The sequence below is a fragment of the Hyla sarda genome, chromosome 1 (genome assembly GCF_029499605.1).
Source record: "Hyla sarda isolate aHylSar1 chromosome 1, aHylSar1.hap1, whole genome shotgun sequence".
NCBI lineage: Eukaryota > Metazoa > Chordata > Amphibia > Anura > Hylidae > Hyla > Hyla sarda.
This window is the reverse complement of record NC_079189.1, coordinates 126,298,704-126,312,297: the sequence shown is the minus strand read 5'-3', so window position 1 is coordinate 126,312,297 and position 13,594 is coordinate 126,298,704. Positions and strand designations below refer to the sequence as shown.

The window sequence follows — 13,594 nt, the reverse complement described above, 5'->3', positions numbered from 1 at the left end:
GACACACATAAACCCAGTGGTCTTCAAACTGTGGCCCTCCAGATGTTACAAAACTACAATTCCTAGCATGCCAGGACAGCTGTTGGCTGTGCGGGCATGCTGGGAGTTGTAGTTTTGCAACATCTGGAGGGCCACAGTTTGAAGACCGCTGCATTAACCCCTTCCATGTTAAAAGTTCAAATCACCCCCTTTTCCTATATAAACAGATGTAAACATAATAAAAATAAACATATTTGGTATCGCTTCGTGCGTAATTGTACGACCTATTAAAATATAACATTATGTATCCCGTACGGTAAATGTAAAAAAAATACCAAACCACAGAATTGCAATTTATATAATATCCTAGAAAAAAAAGTTAAAAAGCGATTAAAAAGTCAGATCAATACCATAATGGTACCGATACAAAAAACAGATTATGGCGCAAAAAATAAGCCCTCATACAGCCTGGTATGCGGGGGAAAAAATAAAGCTACAGGGGTTAAAAAATGGCAATTAAAAAAATTTGAAAAAGTTCAGAATTAGTAAAACATGACGTAAACTATACAAATCTGGTATCGCTGTAATCAGGCGGCCTAAACTATAAAACTAACATGTTACCTCAACCACAAGGTAAATGGCGTAGAAAAGAAAACCACCAAATCTGCAAAATTATCTTTTACTATTTCAATTTCACTTCCCTTAATATTTTTTTTTTTTTGGTTCAGAGAATATGTTATGGAAAAATTAAAAGGTGTCATTATAGTAGGTAGTTATGGCTATTATAGGGCGAGGAGGAAAAAATTAGAGCATAAAAGCGAAAATTGGCCCGGACAAGTGGATCGTTATGAGGGACAAGTAGATTTTGCTCCATTTTAGTCCCGTGGACAAGTAGTTTTTTATAAAAATTTCCACACCCCTGCATTATGTTCCGATCAGCTAGGACGCGAGCGGAGACCCCCTTACCTTGCTCCGTTGCGTCCGATCTGGGTTTGATTGCTCCAAGCCTGAGCTACAGGCTTGAGCAATCGAGCCCCTATCTCACTGATCCATGCAAAGCTATGGCTTTGCAGGGATCAGCATAAGAGATCAGTGTGTGCAGTGCTATAGCCCCCTATGGGAGCTATAGCACTGCAAAAAAAAAAAAAGTTAACAAAGGTCATTTAACCCCTTCCCTAATAAAAGTTTGAATCACCCCCCTTTTCCCATAAAAAAAAAAACTGTGTAAATAAAAATAAACATATGTGGTATCACGGCGTGCGGAAATGTCCGAACTATAAAAAATATATATTGTTAATTAACTCCCACGATCAATGGCGTACGCGCAAAAAAATTCCAAAGTCCAAAATTGCGTATTTTTGGTCACTATTTACATCATGAAAAAATGAATAAAAACCGATCCAAAAGTCCGATCAATACAAAAATGGTACCGATAAAAACTTCAGAACACAGCGCAAAACATGAGTCCTCATACCAGCCCGTATGCGAAAAAATAAAGTTATAGGGGTTAGAAGATGAGAGTTTTTAACATATAAATTTTCCTGCATGTAGTTATGATTTTTTTCCGAAGTACGACAATATCCAACCTATATAAGTAGGGTATCATTTTAACCGTATGGACCTACAGAATAAAGATAAGGTATACTTTTACTGAAAAATGCACTGCGTAGAAACGGAAGCTACCAAAAATTACAAAATGAAATTTTTTCTTCAATTCTGTCGCACAATGAATCTTTTTCCGTGGATTTTTGGATAAAATGACTAATGTCATTACAAAGTAGAATTGGTGGCGCAAAAAATAAGCCATCATATGGAATTTTATGTGCAAAATTGAAAGCGTTATGATTTTTAGAAGGTGATGAGGAAAAAATGAAAGTGCAAAAACGGAAAAACCCTGCGTCCTTAAGGGGTTAAAATTGTCATCTTCTGACCCCTAGAACTTTTTTATTTTTCTGCATACGAGGATGTATGAGGGCTCATTTGCAATGTGATCTGTAGTTTTTATCGGTACCATTTTTGTTTTGATGGGACTTTTTGATCGCTTTTTATTAGTATTTTTATGGAATATGAAGCGACCAAAAATGCGCAATTTTGGACTTTGGTATTTTTTTTTTACATGTATGCTAAACAAACAGTTTAACTAACCTTATATTTTAATAGTTCTGACATACACACACGTGGCGATACCACATATGATGTTTATTTTTTGATTACATTATTTTTTTTTTTTTTATGGGGTTGATTCAAACTTTTATTAGGGAAACGGTTAATTTACTTTTGTTAACTTTTTTTTTTTTTAGTCCCCATAGGGGGATATAACATGCAATCTTGCGATTGCATACACTGTTCGATGCTCATCTTTGGCTTTGCATTGATCAGTGTTATCGGTGCTCTGAAGGTGAGGAGGCAGGTAGGGGCCTCCCGCCATTCACTCAGGGCATCGCGATTTCAAAGTGATGGTCTCAATCAGCTCTGCAGAACTGCCGGGATCATTTTTTAACATTTCAGACATGACAATCAACTGATTACGGCGTCTAAAGGGTTAATGCCTGGCATTAACCCTGGGTCCTGGATGCTCATAGCAACTGGGACCCTCAGGGTATGAAGTGTGTTCAGCTTGTGAGCACGCTTTAAACCCCAGTAATGGGACCAGGGAGCACAGGGACGCCCCTGTCAAAGTTCTACTCCGATGTAAGCATTTTATCCCCTATCCAAAAGGATAGGGGATAAGATGCTAGATTGCGGGGATCCCGCCGCTGGGGACCCCAGCGAGCTACGGGCTGGCAACGGCAGCGTCTGGAACACGGAAGCTTGCAGATTCCGCGTTTGTGACGTCACACCACACCTCCTCCGTCACCGCCACGCCTCCTCCCATATATATGAATGGCGGGGTGTCCGGCATCGGCAGTCATTGGGCCCGTAGCGGAGTTAGCTCCATGCACCGAATGACAGGGGTGCCACAGCAGAGATCGCGGGCGTCACCAGCGGCGGGGAACCCCCGATCTAACATCACGGGGGTTTACAGCGGAGTACCCCCTTTAAGTACCAGGATGTAAGGGCATACCCATACGCCCTTCATAGAGTACCAGTCACCAAAAAAACTTTTTATATTTTGTTAATCAATGTATTAGAAACAACTTTCTAATACCATGTGATTAACAAAAATGTATCTTTATATTTTTACTTTTAAAAACTTACCACTAGGGGTCTCCCTACAAGTTTCTGCTCATTGATTTCGGACTCATGCCGGCCTGGCTGCATAAGTCCGAACTCTCAGTGCAGCCAGAACATTGAAAGCACAGCACAGCTCCCTGCCTGACAATCAGACAGGCGGGAGCAACTCTGTGCATGTCATGCAGGCTGGAGACGCAGAGCCTGTCAGCACCCCTACCCGGAGTTGTGGTGCGCTGAGCTGTGTGATTTAAACTTTTGCAGACGCAATTTTTTTTGTTTTCTGTTATTTTGAAAGTGTAAATGATGGAAATAAAATCTAACTTTTGTTGACATATTTTAAGAATGTCTAATCTGTAATTTGATGCCTTTTGGAGATTTTTCCATCTTTCCTTGCCTTCTTTACACACATTAGTACAAATTTTAACCTGGGGTGCCCAAACTTTTGATCCCCACTGTATGCACACTGTATAAAGCTACATACTGTATATACCCACACACACTGTAGATACACCTACACACACGTTATATACCTACACACACTGTATGTACCTATGCACACTGTATATACAGGGATGTGGGAATTCTATCGCCTGATGCCCAGGACATGCAGTTCCGGGCGCCGGGCAGGTGAATTTGTCAGGTATTTAGACCTGCTTCGGGCAAGCAACCCTAAATGCCGGAAGAATTCACATATGACGGGGCAAGAATGTCTTGGCAGAGGTGCGTGCGGTGAGTGACATCATCCCTCGTGCCACACAAGACACTGACGTCCTGCGCAGCGCTTGCGATGACGTCACTCACCGCGCGCACCTCTGCCAGGAAGACCCTGCAGGAAACAGGGAGATGCAAGTAGAAGTGAGTTACCTACTCAAACTTGGCTACTTACTACGTAAGGGAGGACCTGCCTACCACTAGGGGTCAACCTGTCTACTTAGGGCAGTGCATCCCAACCATGGTGACTCCAGCTGTCGCAAAACTACAACTTCCAGCATGCCCGGAGAGCCTTCAGCTGTCCGGGCATGCCAGGAGTTGTTTTGCAACAGCTGGAGGCACCTTGGTTGAAGAACACTGACTTAGGTGGTATAATTGTTTGAATGGGAGCCCTACCTGCCGGGGGTCATATCCATCTAGGGGCCTTTTTACCTACTGGAAAACCCTACCTAATCATCAGGTAGGGCTCCCCAGTAGGTAGACAGTCCCCAGATAGGACTCCCATCAATGATGGGTGTCATATCGATCTGGGGCCTGTGTCCCTACTGGGGAGCCCTACCTGATGGGGGTCATATCTGTCTGAGGGCCTGTGTACCTACTGGGGATCCCTACCTAATCATCAAGTAGGGCTCCCCAGTCGGTAGACAGGCCCCAGATAGGACTCCCATCAGTGATGGGTGTCATATCGATCTAGGGCCTGTGTACCTACTGGGGAGCCCTACCTGATGGGGGTCATATCTGTCTGAGGGCCTGTGTACCTACTGGGGAGCCCTACCTGATGGGGGTCATATCTGTCTGAGGGCCTGTGTACCTACTGGGGAGCCCTACCTGATGGGGTTTCATATATATCTGAGGGCCTGTGTACCTACTGGGGAGCCCTACCTGATGGGGTTTCATATCTATCTGGGGGCCTATGTACCTACTGGGGAGCCCTACCTAATGGGGGTCATATCTGTCTGAGGGCCTGTGTACCTACTGGGTAGCCCTACCTGATGGGGTTTCATATCTATCTGGGGGCCTGTGTACCTACTGGGGAGCCCTACCTGATGGGGGTCATATCTGTCTGAGGGCCTATGTACCTACTGGGGAGCCCTACCTGATGGGGGTCATATCTATCTGGGGGCCTATGTACCTACTGGGGAGCCCTATCTGATGGGGGTCATATCTATCTGGGGGTCTGACTACCTATTGGGAAGCCCTACTTCATGGAGGTCATATCTATCTGTGGACCTGTCTACATATGGGGGAGCTCTACCTAATGGGGAACATATCTATCTGGGGCTCTGTCTGTCTACTGGGGGAGCCCACCCTTCCTACCACCTGGAGGAACATATCTATCTGGGGCATTATTTACTTACTAGGGGAGCCCTACCTGCCTGACTACCTGATAAAGGGACATACCTTCCTGAAGGGAAGATGGGGCAGACATACTTATCAGGGGCAGACATACTTATCAGGGGCCCTATCCACCTAATGGGGTGACATTCTGGTCTGCCTATTAAGTTTCTATTAATAAAGACCTTATTTACAGACTATTTTGGTTGAAATTATTTTATGTACCAGGACAAGTGGATCATCATGAGGGACAAGTAGATTGTGCTCCGTTTTAGTTCCTTGGACAAGTAGCTGTTTTAAAAATTTCCACACCCCTGATATACATGGCCACGCAGAGGGAAATTCTTCAAACAATTTAGACAGCTTTTTTTTTATCTGGATTTGTCACAGTAAAAGTCGCAGACTGGTCCTGTGCGATATTTCCTGTTACATGTAACCCCTTAAGGAGTTTTTAATTTTTGCGTTTTTGTTTTTTCTTCCTCTTTTTCTAAAATTCATAACTCTTTTATATTTCCATTCCCAGACCCATATGGGGGCTTGTTTTTTGTGTGACCAGTTGTACTTTGTAATGACATCCCTCATTTTACCCTAAAATGTATGGTTACCCAAAAAAAAATTTTTGTGTAAGGAAATTTAAACGGAAATCATAATTTTGCTAATTTGGGGGGGGGGGTTAGTTTTCAGGCTGTACACTTTACGGTAAAAAAAAAAAAAACATGTTTTCTTTATTCTCTGGGTCAATACGATTAAAATTATACCCATGGTTACTTACATTTCTATTATTGTACTGGTCAATAAAAAAAAAAACTTTTTTTTTTTTTTACAAAATCAGTATGTTTGAAATTGCCCTATTTTGACCACCTCTAACTTTCGTATTCAGGGATGTGTTAGAGCTCATTTTTTGCGCCATGAGCAGTAGTTTGTTTTGGTACCAGATTTCTGTATGTGTGACTTTTTGATCGCTTTTTATGTGACAAAAAGCAGAAATTGTCACTTTTTTTTTTTTTTTTTTACACGTTTACGCTGTTCACTGTAGGGGATCATTAACATTATACATCATAACGATACCAAATACCGTATTTTTAGCCGTATAAGACGCAATTTTCCTTCCCCAAAACTGGGGGGAAAAAGTCGGTGCGTCTTATACGGCGAATACACCCCTATCGCGGTGGTCCCTGCGGCCATCAACGGCCGGGACCCGCGGTTAATACAGGACATCACCGATCGCGGTGATGCCCTGTATTAACCCTTCAGACGCGGCGATCAAAGCTGACCGCCGCGTCTGAAGGGAAAGTAACACTAACCCGGCTGTTCAGTCGGGCTGTTCGGGACCGCCGCGATTTCACCGCGGCGGTCCCGAAGAGCCCGACTGAATAGCCGGGTTACTGCTTACAGGACACCGGGGGGGGACCTTACATGCCTCCTCGGTGTCTTCTCCGTTCAGGGATCCCCTGTATGGCCGGCGCTCTCCTTCCTCGTCATCACGTCGTCGCGTACGTGCGTCAGCGTGCATAACGACGTGATGGCGGCGACGGAGAGCAAGGATACCCGGCCGGCAGCAGAGACGTTCCAGAGCGACAGGGACACAGCGACAGCGATGGAGCGACATCCAGGGCAGCGGTGACGGGTCCGGAGCGGCGGGGACACGTGAGTATTACCTCCTATGCAGTGGTCTTCAATCTGCGGACCTCCAGATGTTGCAAAACTACAACTCCCAGCATGCCCGGACAGCCAACGGCTGATGTTTATTATTTTTATATGCTTTTATTTATTAATATGGGGGAAAAGGGTGATTTAAAACTTTATTCAGGGGAGGGGATTTTTAAATTTTTTTTTTACATTTATTTTACACTTTTTTAGTCCCCATAGGGGACTATTTATAGCAATCATTAGATTGCTACTACTGTTCAGTGCTATGTATAGGGCGGTGATCTTCTGCTCTGGTGTGCTGAAAGGCAGATCAGTGCAGAAGACCCCGGGAGACGGATGGAGGCAGGTGAGGGGACCTCCGTCAACCATCTTGGCTGATCTTATCCCCGCGGCAGTGCAGCAGCGATTAGATCAGCCATTATAAGTGCCACACTGCCGCACATGCCATGATCTATATTGATCACGGCACCTGAGGGGTTAATGGCAGCCGCCGGGACCCACCGGGAATGAAACATGCGCAGCTCCTACGCTCGTATCACAGCCGCGCCGTAAATGTACGGCGTCGTACATTTACAGTGCATGTCCTTAACCCCTTAAGGACGCAGGACGTAAATGTACGTCCTGGTGAGGTGGTACTTAACGCACCAGGACGTACATTTACGTCCTAAGCATAACCGCGGGCATCGGAGCGATGCCCGTGTCATGCGCGGCTGATCCCGGCTGCTGATCGCAGCCAGGGACCCGCCGGCAATGGCCGACGCCCGCGATCTCGCGGGCGTCCGCCATTAACCCCTCAGGTGCCGGGATCAATACAGATCCGGCATCTGCGGCAGTTCGCGATTAAAATGAACGATCGGATCACCCGCAGCGCTGCTGCGGGGATCCGATCATTCATAACGCCGCACGGAGGTCCCCTCACCTTCCTCCGTGCGGCTCCCGGCATCTCCTGCTCTGGTCTGTGATCGAGCAGACCAGAGCAGGAGATGACCGATAATACTGATCTGTTCTATGTCCTATACATAGAACAGATCAGTATTAGCAATCATGGTATTGCTATGAATAGTCCCCTATGGGGACTATTCAAGTGTAAAAAAAAAATGTAAAAAAATGTAAAAGTAAAAGTAAAAAAAAAAGTGAAAAATCCCCTCCCCCAATAAAAAAGTAAAACGTCCGTTTTTTCCTATTTTACCCCCAAAAAGCGTAAAAAACATTTTTTATAGACATATTTGGTATCGCCGCGTGCGTAAATGTCCGAACTATTAAAATAAAATGTTAATGATCCCGTACGGTGAACGGCGTGAACGAAAAAAAAATTTAAAAGTCCAAAATTCCTACTTTTTTAATACATTTTATTAAAAAAAAATTTAAAAAAAATGTATTAAAAGTTTTTTATATGCAAATGTGGTATCAAAAAAAAGTACAGATCATGGCGCAAAAAATGAGCCCCCATACCGCCACTTATACGGAAAAATAAAAAAGTTAGAGGTCATCAAAATAAAGGGATTATAAACGTACTAATTTGGTTAAAAAGTTTGTGATTTTTTTTAAGCGCAACAATAATATAAAAGTATATAATAATGGGTATCATTTTAATCGTATTGACCCTCAGAATAAAGAACACACGTCATTTTTACCATAAATTGTACGGCGTGAAAACAAAACCTTCCAAAATTAGCAAAATTGCGTTTTTCGTTTTAATTTCCCCACAAAAATAGTGTTTTTTGGTTGCGCCATACATTTTATGATATAATGAGTGATGTCATTACAAAGGACAACTGGTCGCGCAAAAAACAAGCCCTCATACTAGTCTGTGGATGGAAATATAAAAGAGTTATGATTTTTAGAAGGCGAGGAGGAAAAAATGAAAACGTAAAAATTAAATTGTCTGAGTCCTTAAGGCCAAAATGGGCTGAGTCCTTAAGGGGTTAAGGGGTTCATTTAGATTGTTTAATTTTTCTGACCATACGAATACAAAAATGTAAACAAAAATAATCATGAGCATATGTGGTATCATAAACCACACTGTCAATGGCGTGAATGCCGAAAAATAAAGTCCAGAATTGTGCATCTTTGGTTGCTTCATATACAAATTTTATTTTATTTTTTATTCACAGCAAAAAAAAAACTGTCAGATTAAAGGTTCCTCTATAACAAATCACAGCAGATGAATAACCTTTTTCTAAAATATATATATATATATATATATATATATATATATATATATATATATATATATATATATATATATATATATATACCGTATATACTCGAGTATAAGCCGACCCGAGTATAAGCCGAGACCCCTAATTTCAACCCAAAATCCCAGGAAAAGTTATTGACTCGAGTATAAGCCTAGGGTGGGAAATACCTCATCCCCCCCTGTCATCATCCAGACCCGTCATTAACATCCTCATCATCATCCCCTTGTCATCATCCCACACATCCCCCCTTCATCATCCCCTTGTCATCATCCCACACATCCCCCCTTCATCATCCCCTTATCATCCCACACATCCCCCTTCATCATCCCCTTATCATCCCACACATCCCCCCTTCATCATCCCCTTATCATCCCACACATCCCCCCTTCATCATCCCCTTGTCATCATCCCACACATCCCCCCTTCATCATCCCCACCCCCCTTCATCATCCCCACACCCCCCCTTCATCATCCTCTTCTCATCATTCGCCCTCAGTGGTCTTCAACCTGCGGACCTCCAGAGGTTTCAAAACTACAACTCCCAGCAAGCCCGGGCAGCCACTGCGGCCTTCAACATCATCCAGCCCCCCTCTCACCCCCTTTAGTTCTGAGTACTCACCTCCGCTCGGCGCTGGTCCGGTCCTGCAGGGCTGTCCGGTGGGGAGGTGGTCCGGTGAGGAGGTGGTCCGGGCTGCTATCTTCACCGGGGGCGCCTCTTCTCCGCGCTTCCGGCCCGGAATAGAGGCGTTGCCTTGACAATGACGCAGAAGTACGTTGGCAATGAACGCACCTCTGCGTCGTTGTCACGGCAACGTGACTATTCTGAGGCCGGGCCCGAAGCGCTTAGAAGAGGCCTCCCCGGTGAAGATAGCAGCCCGGAACCAGTATCCCACCGGACCACCTCCTCACCGGACAGTCCTGCAGGACCGGACCAGCGCCGAGCGGAGGTGAGTACTCAGAACTAAAGGGGGGTGAGAGGGGGCTGGATGATGTTGAAGGCCGCAGTGGTCTTCAACCTGCGGACCTCCGGAGGTTTCAAAACTACAACTCCCAGCAAGCCCGGACAGCCGATGGCTGCCCGGGCTTGCTGGGAGTTGTAGTTTTGAAACCTCTGGAGGTCCGCAGGTTGAAGACCACTGCGGGTGGGGGAGTTCACTCGAGTATAAGCCGAGGGGGGTGTTTTCAGCACGAAAAATCGTGCTGAAAAACTCGGCCTATACTCGAGTATATACGGTATACTTTAAAATAAGTATTAATTATGCAAAATAAACTATAATTTGTGACCTAAAGGTGAAAAATCATATCAAATAACGAGACAAAAGGTCCACAGTTAAATAGACGGCACCCTAGGAGAGAGATAATGTACCTCTTGCCACAATTATCAATCACTGCGGTTATATCGGTGGCACAATTAATAATTCTCCACTCATAATGCATTCTCACATCTACTCCATGGTGCTATAAATATATATTAATCTAGGACCTATCCCCACACCACGTGAGAAAGGTGATAAGATAAAATCTTACAGTTTGGTATCCGTTCCGACGCGTTTCCCCCCAATCTGTGGGGTTTCTCAAGGAACTAATAGGATACAACCATCAGTCATAAAAATTTTAATTGTCTCTGGTGCTTTTAAATAGTCTCTGGTGCAGCGGGTGCCATCACTTGATTGACACCACTCTCATGTCATGAACGATAAGCTATGGACAGTCTACTGCACTGCATCCCCATAGATACTAGGCGGCATTGAGATAGCATTTCTTCTATGGGGATGCAGTGCAGTAGACTGTCCATAGCTTATCGTTCATGACATGAGAGTGGTGTCAATCAAGTGATGGCACCCGCTGCACCAGAGACTATTTAAAAGCACCAGAGACAATTTAAATTTTTATGACTGATGGTTGTATCCTATTAGTTCCTTGAGAAACCCCACAGATTGGGGGGAAACGCGTCGGAACGGATACCAAACTGTAATACCAAACTGTAATATTTTATCTTATCACCTTTCTCACGTGGTGTGGGGATAGGTCCTAGATTAATATATATTTATAGCACCATGGAGTAGATGTGAGAATGCATTATGAGTGGAGAATTATTAATTGTGCCACCAATATAACCGCAGTGATTGATAATTGTGGCAAGAGGTACATTATCTCTCTCCTAGGGTGCCGTCTATTTAACTGTGGACCTTTATTTGATCTCGTTATTTGATATGATTTTTCACCTTTAGGTCACAAATTATAGTTTATTTTGCATAATTAATACTTATTTTAAAGCATATCATTAAAGTATATATATTTTAGAAAAAGGTTATTTTCAGCTGCTGTGATTTGCTTCATATACAAGAACAAAAAAAGTTGTAATTTTTTTTTTAAGTAGTAAAAAAAAACCTATTTTCATTGAATAGGGGGGAGATTTATTAAAACCTGCCAGAGGAAAAGTTGCTGAGTTGCCCATAGCAACCAATCAGATCACTTTCATTTTTCAGAGGCCTTTTCAAAAATGAAAGAAGCGATCTGATTGGTTGCTATGGGCAACTCAGCAACTTTTCCTCTGGACAGGTTTTGATAAATCTCCCCCATAGACCTAAAAAAAAGTTTTTAGGTTTTACCAAATAGTGTACTGTGTAGGAACTGAAGCCACTAAAAGTTACAAAATGGCTTTACTTTTCAATTTTGCCCCACAAATAGCGTTATGCTTATTAGAAGGAAAAGTGCAAAAATGAATAATCACAATAGAGAAGTATCAAAACCTGTCTAGAGGAAAAGTAACTGAGTATACAGCATCCAATCATATCGCTTCTTTCACATCTGAAAAAGCCTGTGAAAGCAGAAAGAAGCGATCTGATTGGTTGCTATGGGCAATTCAAGCTGCAGAAAGTTATGGTGACGTATACTATGGCGCAGCCACACCACAACCATAACATGTATACACCCTAATAATATGACTTATAGACAAGGGATGTAACCCTCTTATACCAACCAGGGTGCCTCCAGCGGTTGCAAGACTACAACTCCCAGCATGTCCGGACATTATAACAGCTGGAGGCGCCCTGGCTGGGAAGTACTGCTCTAGGGGAACCACTCTCCACCAAAGGCACTTTTAGGAAAGGATAACAAAAAGGTCAATGCTCTTTTAGTATTATCTATATTACTATATTGGCTGGGCAAACTGCAATGTAATATTTACCGCCTGCAGCTAAGTTATTATTGTAATACTTGTGGCCTCTGGTAGTGAGGGGCCATGTTTGCAGTCCGGTGCCCGTACCCCTTATGTATCCGGTACAACACACGGCAGCACGTACCGTTGTCCCCGCGCACAGCCGCCCCTCATAAACATGCGCAGCTGCTAGTGTGAGAGATGACGTAGGAGTCACGTGACCTCCGTGGTATCCGCTCGTTTCTGTCAGGAGGGAGCGGGAGGCGGAGGAGCCGTGTGAGGGGTGTCTGCTGCAGGAGTAGATAAAGGATAGAGATGTGGTATGGCGGCTTATATAAAACATGGAATGTAAAGTAAGACTCCACATGAATGAAGGCTGTTCTGGTTTTGTTCTGAGACCCTGGTGGTTTGTTTAGCGTTTTCGTGGACAAAGAAGAAAAGAATACCGCTTTTTTTTATTTTTACCCACAAGGTGCATTTCCCCTCCCAAATATAACGTGTAAACACGTAAATAACAGTAAATGCGTTGTTTTCTTTGACGTTTTATCCCTAACATTTTTCTCATTTTATAAGTCATGTGATTCTTTCATCATGTGACTCAAGGATTTCAATGGAAGAACAATCAGAGTACCTGGGATTGCCTGGTCTTAAAGTCTCATGGCCGACCAGTACAAGAAAACTTATCCCCTATATACAGGATAAGGAATAAGTTTTAGATTGCGGGGGTCTGAGCGCTGTGGCCCTCACAGTTGTCTGTATGGAGCCCCAGCTTTCCCACAGAGTGGCGCGTCACCACCCCCGCCCGAAGCAGGGGCCGCCACGCCCCTCCATATATCTCTATGGGAGAGCCAGAGCTCCGTACAGACGGGGACCACACGATCTAAAACGTATCCCTTATCCTGACTATAGAGGATACATTTCTCTGTACTGATCGGGGATGAGACTTCTTCTTTAACCTGTTAAGGACCCAGGGCGTGCGGGTACGTCCTGACACCCTGGTACTTAAGGACCCAGGACGTACCTGTACGCCCGTGGGAATTTCGGTCCCTGCCTCGTGCCGGGCGGGGACCGGACCGGGGTGACTGCTGATATCAATCAGCAGGCACCCCGCACAAAGGCCCAGGGGGGTCATCGCCCCATGTCGGCGATCGCCGGTGAATTCACACTGGCGATATGCGGCTATTTCGGGTCTATGGTGACCCGTAAAATATGGGGGATCGGGGTTGTGCAAGACGAGCAGAACGGGGAACCGACAGAGGACCGGCGCCGAAGTCCGCTTACCCATCGGCTGCGGGCGGCTGGCTTCCTGGATCCTATGGAAGCCGGTGAGTTGCCTAACAACATCTGGAGGGTTACAGTCTGAGACCACTATACAGTGGTCTCT

The 13,594-nt window shown here is 44.4% G+C and overlaps 1 protein-coding gene across 6 annotated transcripts in view; it reads right to left on the bottom strand.

Moving 5' to 3' along the window:
• The window catches only part of CBR4 (carbonyl reductase 4), a 46,491-nt gene extending 33,989 nt beyond the window's left edge, over positions 1–12,502 (bottom strand). For 2 of the 6 annotated variants that reach the window (XM_056561030.1, XM_056561021.1), the window contains exon 1: positions 12,356–12,502. The gene's annotated coding sequence lies outside the window, so the exon portion shown is untranslated. Of the gene's footprint in view, positions 1–10,577; positions 10,783–12,240 lie in introns of those variants that run through there. The other 4 variants (XM_056561017.1, XM_056561048.1, XM_056561037.1 and 1 more) reach the window with 4 other exon arrangements.
• Between the last annotated feature and the right edge of the window lie 1,092 nt (positions 12,503–13,594).